Genomic DNA, 17947 nt, shown 5'->3' with positions numbered 1-17947 from the left:
GAGAGAATCCTAAGCAGGCTACACACTGTCAGCCCAGAGCCTGACACAGGGCTCAAACTCACGGACCATGAGACTATGACCTCAGCCAGAATCAAGAGTCGGATGCTTAACGGTCTGAGCCACCCAGGCTCCCCTGTGTGCAGATTTTTGTATGGTTATAAATTTTCAATTGCACCACTTTTTACACATCTTTGAACATACAGTATTTTAGAAACCTTTTTCACCTTGGCTAATCTGATAGATGAAAAATGGCATCTAGTTGTTTTAATGTACATTCCTTTAATTAAGAGTGAAATTTGACATCTTTTCGTATTTACCCTTTTATTTCTGGAAATGGTCTGTTCATGTTTGTTTTTCTATTGGGTTGTTTTTTTTTAGTGATACAAACAAATTTTTTATATAAAAAGGAAAATTGGAAACGCGTTATATTTTTACAAATATTATGTCCAGCTTATTGTTTTGTCTTTTGGTTTTTTTTTTTCCATGTAGAAATTTAGAACTTGTTTAAGTCAATGTACACCTTTTCTTTCTTAAGGGCCTTTGTGTTTGTGTCTTACCTTTCCTACTCTGAGATTAAAAAAGAAATCCTCAGTTTACTTCTAATGTTTATTTATTTTTAAAAATTTTTATGTTTTATTTTATATTTGAGAGAGAGAGAGAGAGAGAGAGCGCATGAGCAGGGGAGGGGCAGAGAGATGGAGACAGAAGCTGAAGCAGGCTCCAGGCTCTGAGCTGTCAGCACAGAGCGCGATGCAGGGCTTGAACTAACGAGCAGTGAGATCATAACCTGAGCCGAAGTTGGACACTTAACCGACTGAGTCACCCAGGCACCCCTACTTATGTTTTTATGGATTTCCTTTTGACGTTTAAGTCTTTGATACATCAGGATATATTTAGGTGCAAGGATCAAGGTGGGGTTCCAAATGCTGCTCTCCGCCCATTGTTAACCTCTCCAGGAATGTTGGTCCAGTATCATTTTCCAGATAATCCATCTTTCCTCTTTTTGGAAGTGCCACCTTGATTATATACTAAATTCTAGTGAGTAATTGTGTTTATTCTGGTCTTTTGAGCTGTTTTGCTTACCAAAGTTTTACATTGTGTTTTTTATTTTATTAAAAAAAATTTTTAATGTTTATTTTTGAGAGAGAGAGAGAGAGAGAGAGAGAGAGAGAGAGAGAGACAGAGATAGGGAAGGGGCAGAGAGAGAGAGGAAGACACAGAATCTGAAGCAGGCTCCAGGCTCTGAGCTGTCAGCACAGAGCCCAATGTGGGGCTCGAACGCACGAACCGTGAGATCATGACCTGAGCCGAAGTCAGATGCTTAACCAACTGAGCCACCCAGGTGCCCCTTACAGCATGGTTTTTAAAACAACAGCTTTATTGCGACATAATTCACATGTGATAAAATTCACCCTTTTAGTGAATTCAGTTTTTTGCTAGCTTCAGAGTTGTGTAACCATCACTGCTATCTAATTCCACAACATTTTCATCACCCCATAGAGAAACCCTGTATCTGTTAGCAGTCATTCTCCACCCTTTCCTGCCCCCAGCTCCGGGCAATCGCTAATCGACTTTTGGTTTTGATGGATTTGACTATTTTAGACATGTCACATCAATAGAATCATACGGTTTGTGGCATTTTATGGCTGGCTTCTTTCTTAGCATGATTCTCAGGGTTCATCCATGTTGTAGCATGTGTCATTCTTTCTTTCTTTTTTTTTGTTTAGTATTTCTTTCCTTTGTATTGCTGTATAGTATTCCATTGTGTGTCTAATACCACATTTTATTTATCCATTCATCTATTGACGTACATTTGGATTGTTTCCATTTTTTGGCTATTATGAATAATGCTGGCATAAACATTTGTGTTCAGATTATTGGCTATTATGAATAATGCTGGCACAAACATTTGTGTTCAGATTTTTGCGTAGACGTATGTTTTCAGTTCTCTTGAGTACGTATACGTAGCAGTGGAGTTCCTGGGTCATATGATAGCTCTATGTTGACCTTTTTGAAGAGCTGTCAGACTGTTTTCCACAGTGGCTGTGGCATTTTACATTCTTTCCTAACAGCAGTGTATGTGGATTCCAATTTTGGCACATCCTCACCTTGTTAACGTTTACCTTTTTGATTAGAGCCGTCCTCGTGGGTATAAACTGGTATCTGATTGTGGTTTTGATTTTCATTTCCCTGATGACTAATGATGTAGGGCATCTTTTCCTGTGCTTATTAGCCATTTGTATATCTTGTTTAGATAAATGTCCATTCAAATTCTTTGCCCATTTAAAATTAGATTATTTATCCTTTTTTTTTTTTTTGTTTTTTTGCAGTCGTAAGAGCTCTTTATATGTCCTGGATAGTAGTCCCTTATGAGATATATGATTTGTAAATATTGTCTCCCATTCTCTGAGCTGTATTTTCACTTTTTTAAAGTTTTAAAATTATTTAATTATTTATTTTTTTGAGAGTGCCTGAGCAGGAGAGGGGCAGGGAAAGAGGGAGACAGAGAATCCATGCAGGCTCTGTGCTGTCAGTACAGAGCCCAGCTCAGTGCTCAGACGCACGAACAGTGAGATCATGATCTGAGCTGAAACCAAGAGTTGGATGCTTAACCGGCTGAGCCACCCAGGTGCTCCTATGTTTTTCACTTTTTTAATGGTGTCCGGTGAAACACAAACTTTCTGAACTTTGTGGGTTTTTTAATGTCTTTAATTCTGATGAAGTCAAATTTATCTCTTTTTTCCTTTTCTTTGTGGTTTCCGTGTCGTATCTAAGAAACTATGTTACGTTTTAGTATCTGGTAACAGAGTCTACCCTCACTGCCCTCCCCCCCACACTCCCCAGGCTGCTCAGGCTGTTCTTGCATGTTTATGTTTCCACGTGAACTTTAGAATCGGCCCATCTTATTCCAAAAGCAATTCTTTTTTGTGTATTTTAAACATTGGAATCACTGTAAATATAATGACTTGTGAGAACCGACATCTTTACAATAGCCCATCTTCCTATTCCAAAGCAGGATATATGTTTACATTTATTCAGACGATTAAGTCTAGTATTCTAAAGCTTTCTTATAGATTTAGCACATTTGTAATAGTTGTGTTTTTGTTGTGGCCCATGTGAATGGAATCTCGTTTTATTTAATTAATTAATTAATTAATTAAATATTTATTTATTAGAGAGAGAGACAGAGAGAGAGAGCACAAGCTGGGGAGGGGCACAGAGAGAAAGAGGGGGACAGAGGATCCAAAGTGGGCTCCTTGCTCACAGCAGAGAGCCCGATGCAGGGCTTGAACTCAGGAACTGTGATATCGTGACCTGAGCCAAAGTCACAGGCTCTTTTTTATTTTTTAATTAGTTGATGATTGCATCCTTGCTCACAGCAGAGAGCCTGATGTGGGGCTTGAACTCAGGAACTGTGATATCGTGACCTGAGCCAAAGTCACCCCTCTTTTTGTATTTTTTAATTAGTTGATGATTGCATATAAGAAAGCTACTCACAGGGTGCCCGGGTGGCTCAGTCAGTTAAGTGTCAGACTCTTGATTTCTGCTCAGGTTGTGATCTCACTGTTAGGGAGTTCAAGCCCCACATCAGGCTCTTTGCTGGCAGCGTATACAGCCTGCTTGGAATTCTCTCTCTCTCTGTCCTTCCCCAGCTTGTGTGCGCTTTCTCTCTCTCTCTCTCTCAAAAATAAATAAACTTAAAAAAAAAGCTACTCACTTTTGTTTATCATATAATCAGTTTATCTTATTGTATTGATATGAAATAATTTTATTGATAATTCTTGAGTGAGTTATCTTGCATTTTCTAGATTTACAGCCATATCATCTAAAAATAATGATAATTTTACTTTGTTCTTTCCTGTTTTTATACTTCTTGGGTTTTTTTTTTCCCCTGTTGTATAATTGCACAGGCCAGTACTTCCAGAACAATGTTAAATAATGATGGTGTTAGTGGAAACCTTTCTTTTGCTCCTGACTCTTAGGGAGATGTTTGCCGTGTTTACAGATTTGCAGAGGCAGCTTTCCAACATCTTTCTTTTCTTTCATTGTGTCCTTTTTGTCAGGTTTCATGCACTGTTATGTTGGCTTCATAAAAAGAATTTGGAAGTTTTCCTGCTTTCTCTTTGCTCTGGAACAATTTAAATAGCAGGTAGAATTCACCCATGAAACCATCTGGACCTGACACTTTTTTGGGGTATAGCTCTTTGAAAACATTCTCAATGTCTTCTGCGGTATTTAATAGGTTTCAGGTTTTCTTTCTTTCTTTCTTTCTTTCTTTCTTTCTTTCTTTCTTTCTTTCCTGTATCTTTAAAAGTTCTCTGGAATTAGCTGTAATATTTTCTATTTTCCTAGAAAATCGTCTATTCTATGCAGGGTTTAACAATTTTTCCTTTAGGTTCACCCAGGTGAGTGCTTAGGATTTTTTTAGTTCATTTAGTGTCTATGGTGATTTCTCAATTCTCATTTCTTATTTTGTGTATTTGATCTTGAAAAAGTGGGTGGGAGGTCTTTTCCTGCAGGACTGTCTGTTTCTATGGCCAGTCTGAGGCTGAGGGTTCCCAATTATGAAATCCCCCGCCCTCCAGCTGGTGTGATTCTGTTCAAGATGGCATAAGACCAATATTTCTTCCTTTACCTGGCTTTAGCTGTGATGGATTGTTTGCCATGTGCCAGGCACCATGCTAAGCTTTTTACTTTTGTTTTCTTGTTGAATTCTCACACCATCTCAAGAGATTGGCGGAACTGCGTTTTTCCTATTTTACCAACAAGGAAAAAGAGACTGAGTGAGAGTCAGTAACTTACCCAAGGTCCCACAGCTAGTAGCTGGCAAAGCTGGGATTCTGACCAGGTCTGTCTGTGTCAGGACCCATCGGAAGTCCTGGGCTCCTGCCCCACCCCACCACCATTCTGCACTTGCATTTCCCCTTGCCTGGGATATCAGCAGCATAGGACTGCCCCAAGGTAGTGGACTTCTAACTTAGGCCCATGTTTTCTGCACTTCTGGTGTGCCTCATAGTGTGAACCCTTTCCATGTCTTAGATATGTATATTTTCAAGTTTATGTATTTATTTTGAGAGAGAGCGTGAGTAGGGGAGGGGCAGAGAGAGAGAGAGAGAGAGAGAGAGGGAGAAACCTAGGCAGGCTCTGCATGGCGAGGTCAGTGCACAGAACATGACGCAGGGCTTGAACCCACGAAACCATGAAATCATGACCTGAACGGAAGTCGAGAGTCAGACGTTTAACCGACTGGGCCACCCTGGTGCCCCAATATGTTTTGAGGGCTTGCTCTGTGCTAGCCACAGTGCTAGGTGCTGGGAAAACAGCTGTCAGGTGTCATGCTTATAATCTAGTGGGAAGGAGCTATGTCACCAGTTGAATGAAGATGCTCATTTAAATAGCTTTTCCACCCTCCCGCCCCCCAAAACCCAGTCATCAAATCATAGTGCCTTGAGGGACAATTGTAGAGAGAGCCCTGGACTGGTTTGGATCACGGATGTCTGGCCCTTAATAGCTTTGTGACCAAGACTTGCCACTTTGTTCCTCTGAGCCTCCGTTCCACATCTCTAAAACGTGGATAACATCACACATTTTTCACATGGTAGGCATACATCTTTTGGTTGATGGGTGTCTCTCAAGATGCTTGACAGTGTTGTTCCATTTTTTTCTCTCTTATTGTAACATAAAATAATAGCGTGTCCTATGGATGGTCTTAGATTTGATCACATACGACACACGTGACACATGGTTGTTGTAAGAAGGACGTGGCATAAAAGAAAGAGGAAAGTCCTGTGTAAATTTCAGTTAAATAGTGCAGAAAGCACGGGTTGGGATTCTCATCCAGAGTCGGCCACCACTGCCTTGCTGAGTCACCGTGAGTGGGTTTTACCTGGACTGTGTGGTCCCTCAGATTTCCTTCTCTGGTCTTCCTTCTCAACAAAATGAGAGATTTATTTAATTTATTAATTCAGCCAACATCTCCTGAGCACATTTTCTAGGCCAGGCACAGTGCCCCTGGGCCACGGGAGTGCCTGGCTCAGCGGCATGCCGACAGGGAGCAAGATTTTCCTTGGGAGCAGTGCTATGACAAAAGTAGAGACAAGAAGGGTGAGCTGGCCTCATGGGGTTTTTCCAGCTTTAAATTCTGTTCTTCTGGAAGTAGGAGGGCCGGATAGGGCAGGTGCGTTTGGAGAGGCCATATGGTATAGGGGCTAATACACAGGTTTTGGGGTCGGACAGTCTTGGGCCAGCACTTTCTAGCTGTGTGACCTTGGGGCAATGAGTTAGCCAGGCTCAGCCTTAGGAACCTTACCGTAAAATGAGAGTGAGAATAGTCTCCATCTCATAGGATTGTCATGAGTATTGAATGAAATATGTAAATCACTTAGCTCAGCACGGAGTAATAATAAACAACTAATGAATGGTAGCCTTCCTTTCTTCCTCCCTCCCTCCCTCCCTCCCTCATTCTTCCTTTTCTGCCTCACCCTCCTTCTCTTCTCCTTCCCCAGTTTACTTTCTGTACTTGAGAAGCAAAAATCTATTTGTGTAGGAATCCCTTGTCCAAAATTTCCTACTTTCTATCTGGAGGTTGGCACAGAAAAAACAACTCTGGTGGATAAATTGACCTTTCCTGCTGCTGGTCTTTGCAGTGGCTCCCGTCCTTGCTGACAGTTTCTAACATCTGTCTGTCATGACTGCCCACTGGCCGAGGGGACTCAGCCAGGGCATTTTCCTCAGCGAGGCAGGAGAGACACAGAACTCAAGGCCTAGGTACTTTTTCAGGGCCTAGGAAAAAGTTTGAAATCCAAAAAAAGTTATTGGCTCCAAAATGTGAAAAGGAAACTGTAAAATCAAGAAATGTTTAATTAAAAACCTACTAAATGTAACAGCGTGTTAACATCATTGATTGTTGAAATTTACTGTTTCTTTATGTTTGGAAACAATTTGGAGGTTGGATTTTTCTCACTTTGCAAGAGTTCCCAAATATGTACAATAGTTACTGAGAAATTATAGCCAATTATAAATTAAGTGAGTTGTTCACCAGTTGTAATTAAATGAGTACGTTTAGCCAGATTCAATAGCAAAAGTTATAAAAGGCCCCTTCAAAAATTTTGTAGTTAAAATTGTTCTTATGGAATATGTTAAAGTGTTTTAAACAATGTAAGGCCTCTCTAGGGCCTAGGGAAGTCTTTAAAATGCTTATGCTGTACTTGGGAGGCCATTAACCCTCTTTTTAGTTGTTTCCCTCCTAGGATAGCTGATTTCTCTAGCCCTTTGCCAGACATCTAGTATTTAGAATTTGTAATAATTTTTGAAAATATCCATAGTAATAATAAAAAATTTCAGGGCATTAAACTATAGATCAGTTTGATCTCAAGTAGTTTAAAAAATTCATACGTACATTAACAAAAAAACACTAGAAAGAAATATACTAGAATGTTAATAGACTCTCTTGGTAGAACAACATGCGTAATTATCTTTTCTTTTTTATAGTTTTCAGACTTTCCAAATTTTCTACAATGAAAATGCATTACAATCAGAAAAACAATTTTGGTAGTTAAAAAATTTTTTTCTTACTACAAAAGTAATTTATGCTCATTATAGAAAAATCACAAAATACATATAAGCATAAGGAAGGAAAAGAAACATGCAAATTCCACCCACCCAGAGACAACCACTGGGTCCTTCCAGACCTTTTTTATGCATACATAAACATTTATATTTTTGTCACAAAATGGGATCATTCTGTACATAGTACTGTTTTGAAACCTGCTTCTTTCCCTCACAATGTATATTGAGAACATTTTTTTTAATGTCAACAGTACATTTCTGTAAGATGATTTTAATGGCAGCAAACCACATTTTGAGGATTAACCACAATTTACATAACCTCTAATTATTAGACATGTATATTGCTTCCAAATTTTCTCTATTACAAAGAATACTGTAAAGAAAATATTTTAAAGCATCTAAGAAGTCTTTATTTTCATAAGGAAATCATGGAACACTGCCCCACAGACATTTATTTTTGAATGATGCCAGGCTAAGGGTCCAAAGGAGTTTGAGCAGTGATTCGTGCTCTGGAGGAGTCCCCAGTTCAGGGGGAGACGGTGGCGGGAGTCATGAACTCTGCCTGAGAAGACCAGGGAGGATGACTTCTCTGGAAGGATGGCATTGAGCCTGGGACTTGTGGATTGGGTAGGAGTTCACCAGGCACCCACCAGGGTGGGGTGAACAGGGAGACCTTTATAGGCACAGACAACAGTTCAGGAGAAAATGGGAAGGTAGCCTTTAATTTAGAGCCCGCGTGATGTACTGGGTACTTTTACATACGTTTTCTCGTGGAATCCTCACATCAACTTTGCAAAGGAACCATTATCATTCTTATTTCCCAGCCAAAGAAAGTGAGGGTACGTGTTTGTTTCCAGAGGGAGAGCCAGGATACAGACGTGGGCTCACTTTAAAGTCCAAGCTCTTTCTTTCTTCCTCTTCTCTTTTTCCTGATGGTAGCCGAGGCAGTTCTGTGCTCCCAGGGAAGGTAGGAAAAGGCCTACTTCGTTTTCTTTTCATGTGACTTTTCTTGGTAGCAAACATCCCAGCTATTTTAAGGCCTGCGCTATCCCTGCCACATAGAAGGACTTAAGTCCCAGTGCTCTTCGGTCTCTAATCCTTACAGAGTTTGAAAGAGAGGTGGGAGCATCCAGCCGCCATCTTGGGTGCTGTCCTTTGCCACCCCTTGAGTGAGCCTATCTCTTCACTGTACCTCATTTATCTTGGCGGGGAGACACAAAGTTAAGTTCAGAGGGGCATGTTTTAGGAATGGTGAGACATTAAGTGGGGAATGAGCAAGGGGAAGGGGGTGGGGAAAAGTGGAAGCTGAGGGCCAAGGAGGTGAGCTAGACAGCTGGACCATGCTAAGGCCTATGTTCCTGACGTTCCATGCTAAGGGACTGACATGGTCAAATGGCTCCTTAGAAGAACAATCAGACTGTTCTGGAAAGGATAGTTTGTCCTAGAGAGATACAGGTGTTGGAGAAAACATGATATGGACCCAAAATAATAATAGCTAACATTTGCTGACTGCCAGGCACTGTGCTATGCATTTAAAATATTCTTAATCCTTATGGGGTAAGTGCTATTATTTATCCTTGTTTTCCAGGTGAGAAAATTGAAGCACAGAGAAGTTAAGTAACTTGTTCAAAGGCACAGAGTAAGTGGAAAAGCTGAGATTTAGACTAAGGCAGCCTATTCTTAACCTTCCATCTCGCATAGCTGTTGCGGAGCTGAATGAAGCAACCTGTTAGCTCTGCTTACAGGGGGCCTGTAAGTCTCATCATCAGCTCGAGTTGAACTTGTGAGACATAGTGCACTGTCAATAAATGGGATTTGTTAATATTTATTATGATATTATAGTTATATGTAATATATTTCATGTATACTATTAGAATTACAATATTAATTGCATTGATGATTCACTGTGGAAGAGATGAATATGAACTAAAATGGCAGCACAGGAGTGGAGAGGAAGAAATGTTTCTGAAGTGATACGATGTGGGGTGAGGAGTGGAAGGGGAGGATTCTGGGTAGGTGACTCGGTTTCCAGGTTGGACAGCAGGAAGAGTTTGGGGTCAGTAATGAGGGCTGGCCCGGGGTGGGGGGGGGGGGTTGTGGAAGAGAGTTATGCTTGGGCCATATTCATTTGAGGGGGTCCATGGGCCTTAACCTTGGCCCTGAAGAGCTCCTCTTGTGAGAATCTTATAAAGTTTATTCTTCTGATTTAGATAGCAAAACTAACAGGTTTACAAACTTCTCACATGCTAATTAAAAAACTAATTAAAACCCATCAGTTCTAAAAGGCATATGGTTTATTTAAGGTTGATCCAAGCTCGATGTTTGGTTAAACAGTGTTTTAATAAATCATAAAACGAATTGGCTCTAATGATATGAGTATGGTTTTCCAATTTACTGGATATGCTTCACATGTGTTTTTTTTCCCATTTGAAAGACATTAAATGATACTTTTGAATGTTCTTCTCTATCTTTTTTTTTTTTAATTTTTTTTTTCAACATTTATTTATTTTTGGGACAGAGAGAGACAGAGCATGAATGGGGGAGGGGCAGAGAGAGAGGGAGACACAGAATCGGAAACAGGCTCCAGGCTCTGAGCCATCAGCCCAGAGCCCGACGCGGGGCTCGAACTCACGGACCGCGAGATTGTGACCTGGCTGAAGTCGGACGCTCAACTGACTGCGCCACCCAGGCGCCCCATCTGTCTTTCAACCTGATAGATAGAGAGATAGATAGACCAGACCGAAGATTTTATTTTTTGTGTGCTGTTTATAAAACAAACAAACACACTTAAGAAAGACATTAAATGAGATAGTGTAGATAAAAATTCTACTATCTCATGATCATTTTAAAATTAGTTTCCTTGGGGTGCCAGGGTGGCCTGGTTGGTTAAGCTTCTGACTTCGCCTCAGGTCATGATCTCATGGATTGTGGGTTCGGGTCAGGCTCTGTGCTGACAGCTCAGAGCCTGGAGCCTGCTTCAGAATCCGTGTCTCCCTCTCTCTGTGCCCCACCCCTGCTCACTCTCTGCTTCTCTCTGTCTCTCAAAAATAAATAAACGTTGAAAAAAACTTAAAATAATATTAAAATTAGTTTTCTTTTCCTCGAACCCCTCAGCAACTCTGTGGGGTAGGTGTGGTCTTTACCCCCATTTTACAGAAGAGGTGACAGGCATAATCAAGAGAAGTGAAGGGACACATACAAGATGGCTTTGCAAAGAAGTTGAAAGTCAGAACCCATACCTAGGTCTCCTCCACTGTTGCTGTATAATAAATTATCCCCACATGTAGCAGCTTAGAACAGTAAATATGTATTATCGCCCAAAGCTGGTAGAGGTGGGAGTCTGTGAATGGCTTAGCTCGGTGGTCTGGCTCAGAGTTTCTCAGGAGGTTGCTCTCAGGCCCCTGCCAGGGACTGCAGTCTCCAGGGTAGGAGGTGCCATCTCCAAGCTCACTCAAGGGGCTTTTGGCCAGTGGCTTTGGCTCCTTGGCAAGTGGGCCTTTCTGTGGGGTTGCTCAGGACACAGTTAGGGTTAGACCTGGGAAAGAAAAAGAAAGGTCAAGGGAGGGGGAGGGGCGAGGGTGGGGAGGGGCAACAACTAAGTTGGAAGTCATAACCTCATCTCCGTAGTAACATGCCATCAGTTCTGCCACGTTCTACTCCTTAAGAGTGAGTCACCAGGCCAGCCTACACTCCAGGGCAGGGGCGTGCACAAGAGTGTGGGCGCCAGGAGGCAGGGAACCCCAGGGGCCACGTTGGAGGCTGCCTACCACAGGCACCTTTTCCACTCCATGATATCATATCTTGTCATCTTTGCAGCTACTCCCAAAAGGAGTACTTTATGAACTTCCTGAAGTTGCAATGTGGCCAGTTTGGGGGGATTTATATTTTCTGTAGACAGACAATAGCATTGAACTACTTAGCAAACCAGGAAGTGGAAAGTGGTTATAAAGGAATCCAATTACTTTCATTGCCAAGGCAGTGTAAAATGCAACATGTAAAAATGGACTTAATTGGTGAAAAATTAATTAGACGATTAAACTTATTTCTGCTTAAATACATTTAGGTGTTAATTGGTAATTTGACTTGAGGTTTATTTTAAGGTGGATTTGTTATCCTGCCTCTGTCCTTTAAGAAACGATCTCAGTTTAATATGCCAGGAGCACTCCCGGTCTTGCTAAGAAACAATGTCTCGTTCATTGTCATGGTTCTTCTCCAGATGGGACCGATCAGGGTCAGATTGGCCCAGAGAGCAAAAAGGCATTTGCTTTGGAAGCCCCATCAAGAGGAAAATCTTTCTACTGCCTGAGGGGCTTTTCTGGGAAGGTTGAGCGGTAGTGGGAATGGCGTAGGATTACAAGTGGAAAATAGAGGGACTCCTTAGATTCCTCTAGTCTGTGACTTTGGGTGAGTTACTTATGCTGTCTGAGTTTCGTTTTCTGCATCTGTAAAATGAGGTGGTGAGAGTACATAATGTCTGAGGTCACTTCACCCATAAAATTCTATGATTGTCAAGTACAGCGCTCTCACTACAGGAGGGAAACTCTGCAAGGGTTTTCTTTTCCTTAAAAAAAGAAGAAGAAGAAGAAGAATTCTTAGCCTTATCAGTTTGCAAGAATTTGTTTCACAGGGTATCTTATGCTCTGGTTAAACACACTGGGTTGAATACATGTTTACTTGCAATTTCTCTTAAAATCCCATTTATTTTTTTTTTCTTTATTTTTTTTTCCAATGTTTATTTATTTTTGGGACAGAGAGAGACAGAGCATGAACGGGGGAGGGGCAGAGAGAGAGAGGGAGACACAGAATCGGAAACAGGCTCCAGGCTCTGAGCCATCAGCCCAGAGCCCGACGCGGGGCTCGAACTCACGGACCGCGAGATCGTGACCTGGCTGAAGTCGGACGCTTAACCGACTGCGCCACCCAGGCGCCCCTAAAATCCCATTTAAACGGACAAGGAGAATGGGCAAAGAGACATCAGTGGACAAGAGAAAGGATGGTAGGAGCAGGTACTCAAACGCTGCAGGGAAAAATGCCCATAAGAAGTCAAAAAGCTGGCCTAACAGAATCCCAGAAAGGCCCAGGCATTTCAGGGAGTCACAGAAGGAGGAGTGAGGGTGAAACTTAATGATGAATTGAATTCGGTAGGAATGGGTGAATCAACGGTGACATCCCCTTCGCTCCACCCCCTACCCCCACCTCTTCCCTCTCTCACCACCTCCAGGCAGGAGACTGGAAGATTCTTCTCTGGAAAAACTAAGCAATCCCAGAGGAAGGAGCTGCCCCGTGAAAAAGCTAGTGTGCCACCAGAGCACCTAACAGTGAACTCCACCAGTTGACAAGCCCCAAGTCACACACAGAGCCCTCCATCAGCCTGTAGTGCCTCCCTCTCAGTGTAGATCCTCAGCCAAAGATCACCAGGCATGTGAACAAAGCTTCCTGACAAGGAAGATGTCAGGAATTTTCTTTAGGTAAATGAGGCAATGCTCATTCAGATTTCTGCTCAAATGTCACTTCATCAGAGAGACTTCCCCTGGACAGAACCTTCCACTACTCTCTACCCTTCACTCTGCCTAATATCAGAGAGAACAGAAGAATGGAAGGGAGAACATTATTAAAATAAGTAATAGGAAAATTTTCCCCAGAACTGAAGGTTATGAATTTCTAGTTTGACAGGGTCCATTGGGTGCCAAGCACGATGACAGAAAAAGACCCCACTGAGGCATATCGCTGTGAAATTTTAGAACCCTAGAGATGAAGAAAAAAAAATCCTAAAAACTTCTCAAGACACAAGGTAGGTTTCTTGTTTTGTTTTTGTTTTTGTTTTTGTTTTTACAAAGGATCAGCAATCAGAATGGCCTCATAATGCTCAATAAAAACATCAGAAGCTGGAAGAAAATAGAGCAAGCTATCAAAATCCTGAGGGGAAATGATCCCAACCTGTAATTCTGTATTCAGTTCAATTATCAATGAAAAGTTGAAGGGAGGTAAAGACATTTTTAGATAACGCAGCATTATTTTTCTTGGAATAAACCAAGCTAGAAGGTGACATGGGATTCAGAGGGTCTAAATCAGGAGAGTGGCGAAGGAAGCTTCTAGGATTCGAGGTGCTGGTCAATGGAAACAACCAGTACAGTGGAAGGAAAAAGCAGTTAGGGAGGTCTGTGAGAAAAAACGGAATGAGTAGAGATGATCTGAATTGCTTGGTTTGAGGAAATGTCAAAGTGCTGTTAGAAGGCCTGAGAAAAATAATTGCTTGGTATCCAGAATACTAAGCAAGTGAAAAAAAAAAAGAGGTAATTATTAACTTTGGGGTAAACAAAAAGTTGTCCAAGAAGAGAAGCATATCTTGGTACACTAGCTCAAGTGAGGAAAAATGATATAATCATAATAAGGTCAACATTAAGTGTTCACGTAAGCAGGAATTATAACCACCTTGAGCATAAGAGGGGAACAGGTACTGCTTTAGAAAAGCAAACTCCTCCTTCATCAGGCTGGCCAATAGTTGATGGGGAACTCGACAGATGGAGACATAGCATCTAAGTTTGTCCTTTAGAGTTATGAAGGTAAACACCAGAAAAAATACGCAAATTAGTGATCACGGTGGCCTCTGGAGTGAAGAGGAGCTGATTTTCATTAAAGGTGTATTTAGCAAAATTTAACTCCTTAAACTGAGAGCAGTCGTTACTTTGAGAAAGATAAAAGTGAAGTTTTGAAGCTTTGCAACTCTTGTATGCACCCCACCTTCATCAGCCCGTGTGAAACAGAATAAAATCTCCACTCGAGGTTAAGACCTGGCTCAGGCTTACCCTTCTCCCTGAGTTTGATGTGAGGAGGTCTGGAGAGGTCGTCTTGCTCACAGACCTCACCCCTGCTGGTGATGGATGTCTACCATGTGGCAATGGTGGGGAAGAGAGAGCAGTGGACTGGGGTTAAAAGATTTGGGTTCAAATTTAGTTTCTGCCGCATGTTAGCCACTTGGTGTTAGAAAAAAACTCATCTCAAATATTCCCTGTGCACCCACAAGACAGCTGTTAGACACTGGGGGTACACATCCCTGTCTTTGGGGAGATTAAGGAAGGGGATAAGTTAGCTTCTTCATGGATAGGGGCTGCTGGCTGGCTCAATCAGTAGAGCACATGACTCGCTCGCTCTCTCTCTCTCTTTAAAATTTCAATCCAAGTTAGTTAACATACAGTGTAATAGTGATTTCAGGAATAGAATTTATTGATTCATCATTTATATATAACATCCAGTGCTCATTCCAACAAGTGTCTTCCTTAACGCCCATCACTCCCTCTTAGCCCATCCCCCCACCCAACACCCCAACAGCAACCCTCAGTTTATTCTTTATATTTAAGAGTCTCTTATGGTTTGTCTCTCTCTCTGTTTTTTATATTATCTTTGCTTCCCTTCCCTATGTTCATCTGTTTTGCATCTTAAATTCCACATATGAGTGAAATCATATGATATTTGTCTTTCTCTGATTGACTTATTTCACTTAGCATAATACACTCTAGTTCCATCCACATTGTTGCAAATGGCAAGATTTCATTCTTTTTGACTGCTGAGTACTACTCCACTGTGTATATATACCTCATCTTTTTTATCCATTCATCACTTGAGGGGCATATGGGCTCTTTCCATACTTGGACTATTGTCGATAGTGCTGCTATAAACATTGGGGTGCATGTGCCCCTTTGAATCAGCACTCCTGTATCCTTTGAGTAAATACCTAGTAGTGCAATTTCTGGGTCATAGGGTAGTTCTATTTTTAATTTTTTGAGGAAACTCCATACTGTTTTCCAGAGTGGCTGCACCAGCTTGCATTCCCACCAGCAGTGCAAAAAGGGTTCCCCTTTCTCTGCATCCTTGCCAACATCTGTTGTTGCCAGAGTTGTTAATTTTAGCATCCTGACAGGTGTGAGGTGGTATCTCCTTGTGGTTTTGATTTGTATTTCCCTGATGATGAGTGATGTTGAGCATTTTTTCATGTGTCTGTTAGCCATCTGGATGTCTTCTTTGGAGAAGTGTCTGTTCATGCCTTTTGCCCATTTCTTTACTGGATTATTTGTTTTTTGGGTGTTGAGTTTGATACGTTCTTTATAGATTTTGGATACTAACCCATTATCTGATATGTCATTTGCAAATATCTTCTCCCATTCCATCAGTTGCCTTTTAGTTCTGTTGATTGTTTCCTTTGCTGTGCAGAAGCTTTTTATCTTGGTGAGGTCCCAATAGTTCAGTTTTGCTTTTGTTCCCTTGCCTCTGGGGACATGTCAAGTAAGAAGTTGCTGCAGCTGAGGTCAAAGAGGTGGTTGCCTGTTTTCTCCTCTAGGATTTTGATTGTTTCCTGTCTTATATTTAGGTCTTTCATACATTTTGAGTTTATTTTTGTGTATGGTGTAAGAAAGTGATCCAGGTTCATTCTTCTGCATGTCGCTGTCCAGTTTTCCCAGCACCATTTGAAGAGACTGTTTTTTCCATTGGGTATTCTTTCTTGCTTTGTCAAAGATTAGCTGGCCATATGTTTGTGGGTCCATTTCTGTATTCTCTATTCTGTTCCATTAATCTATGAGAGCACATGACTCTCATAGTTATGTGGGTCATGAATTCAAGCCCCATGCTGGGCATGGAGCCTCCTTAAAGAAAAAAAGACATATGGGGCGCCTGGGTGGCTCAGTCGGTTAAGCATCCAACTTCAGCTCAGGTCATGATCTCAGGGTCCGTGAGTTTGAGCCCCGTGTCGGACTCTGTGCTGTCAGTTCAGAGCCTGCAGTCTGCTTCGGATTCTGTGTCTCCCTCTCTCTCTGCCCCTCCCCTGCTCGTACTCTCTCTCTATCAAAAAATAAATAAATGTTAAAAAAAAGAAAAAAAGTAATAATTTCTTCATAGATAAAATAGGAACTCATTTTTTCACTTATTCAACAACTACTTACTGAACATCTTTGTGCAGGAGCCTGGCTCTGAGCTGGGATAAAACACCAGGAGAACCTGGCTGCTGGGGAAGGAGTAGCAGTGACTATGGCTGGGGCTCTGGGTTACCAGACTTGCAGAGCACACGAAGACTGCAGGATAAAGAGGGACCAGAAACACAGCATCTCAGGGCCAAGGCCCAGACTCAAAGCCCTTTTACTGGAAGGTGGGGTTACATTAGTGGTAGCTAGCTCCACCCTACATTGTACCATTATATTTTCCTTCTTAGGACTATCTCCAGAGGGCTAGGATTTCAGGGTTTTATAGATGAGAGCCTTAAAAAATATCTAGGGGGTACCTGGCTGGCTCAGTTGGTTAAGTACCTGACTCTAGATTTTAGCTCAGGTCATGACCTCACAGTTTGTGAGTTTGAGCCCCACATTTGGCTCTGTGCTGACCGTGCAGAGCCTGCATGGGATTCTCTCTCTCTTTCCCTCTCTCTGCCCCTCTCTGCTCTCAATTAAATAAATAAATAAATAATCTAGGCCACTAATTCCTACACTTTTCCAATTCATAAGTCAGTAACATCACCAAACTGATTTGGTGGGCCAACAGAGAGTTACCAACTTCTTACTTGCTAAATGAAGACATGGGAAAGAAACATCCAGGAGAAAAACCCAGCTACCATCTACCATCATTTCACAAAAGAAACGACAGCTTACTATAAAAGGTAGGAAAGACATAATCTTAGAATAAAGGACAGACTTTTACACTTCATGAAGTTAACTTCCTTCATGAAAACATACTATGTTGGCTTTATTTTTCTCATTTCACTGCAGACCTGCACTGAACCAAGGCCAGCTTCAGGCACTCTTTTACTCACCAATCCCTTCGTGTTATGGGTAAAGAGATCACGGGTCAAGCCTGGATCAGATGTCCGGGATTAAGAGCCAGGACTCAGAGCCCTGTCTCCCACCCTCTTTCTCAGCTTCCATTTGTACTACAAATCCACTCTGGTGGGCAGGAAAGAGTGGAATCACTGACCAGCTCCTGCCCTGATGAAAGGAGAGAGAAAAACTTAAGGAGAATGACTTCCCAGTGAGTCTACTGTCCTCTCTCACACCTTCCTGACACCTCCACCCCCCAACTGCCCACTCTCCAGGCCCCCTCTTTGGCCTTCCTCTGTGATTTGTGACTCTTGTAGGATTGGGCGCATCTGACACTGTTGACGGTTCTCTCTCCTTGAACCTCTCCCTCCCCTGGCATTTTGCACCAGTGTCTGTGGGTTCCCCTTCTGCTTCCTAAGTAACCCTTCCTCCTTCACTCATTCCTCTTTCTGTCTTAGAAATGTAGGTATTCCCTGGCATTCCCTCATTGATCTCATTCATTACCATTTACATGCGGACAGTTCCCAAACTTTTACTAACCCCAGTGCTGTCCTTTCTTCCGAGCTTCAGACTCATGT

At 41.9% G+C, this 17947-nt stretch overlaps 1 long non-coding RNA gene across 1 annotated transcript in view; it reads left to right on the top strand.

Annotated features, from left to right (window-relative positions):
* The window catches only part of LOC125146742 (uncharacterized), a 68489-nt gene extending 55140 nt beyond the window's left edge, over window positions 1-13349 (top strand). Inside the window, exon 5 of the long non-coding RNA XR_007144866.1 lies at window positions 13235-13349. This is a non-coding gene — a long non-coding RNA (uncharacterized LOC125146742). The remainder of the gene's footprint in view (window positions 1-13234) is intronic.
* Window positions 13350-17947: the final 4598 nt, after the last annotated feature.

Source organism: Prionailurus viverrinus, chromosome D1 (assembly GCF_022837055.1).
Source record: "Prionailurus viverrinus isolate Anna chromosome D1, UM_Priviv_1.0, whole genome shotgun sequence".
Lineage (NCBI taxonomy): Eukaryota > Metazoa > Chordata > Mammalia > Carnivora > Felidae > Prionailurus > Prionailurus viverrinus.
The sequence above is the reverse complement of the archived record's forward strand: the minus strand, read 5'-3'. Positions and strand labels throughout refer to the sequence as shown.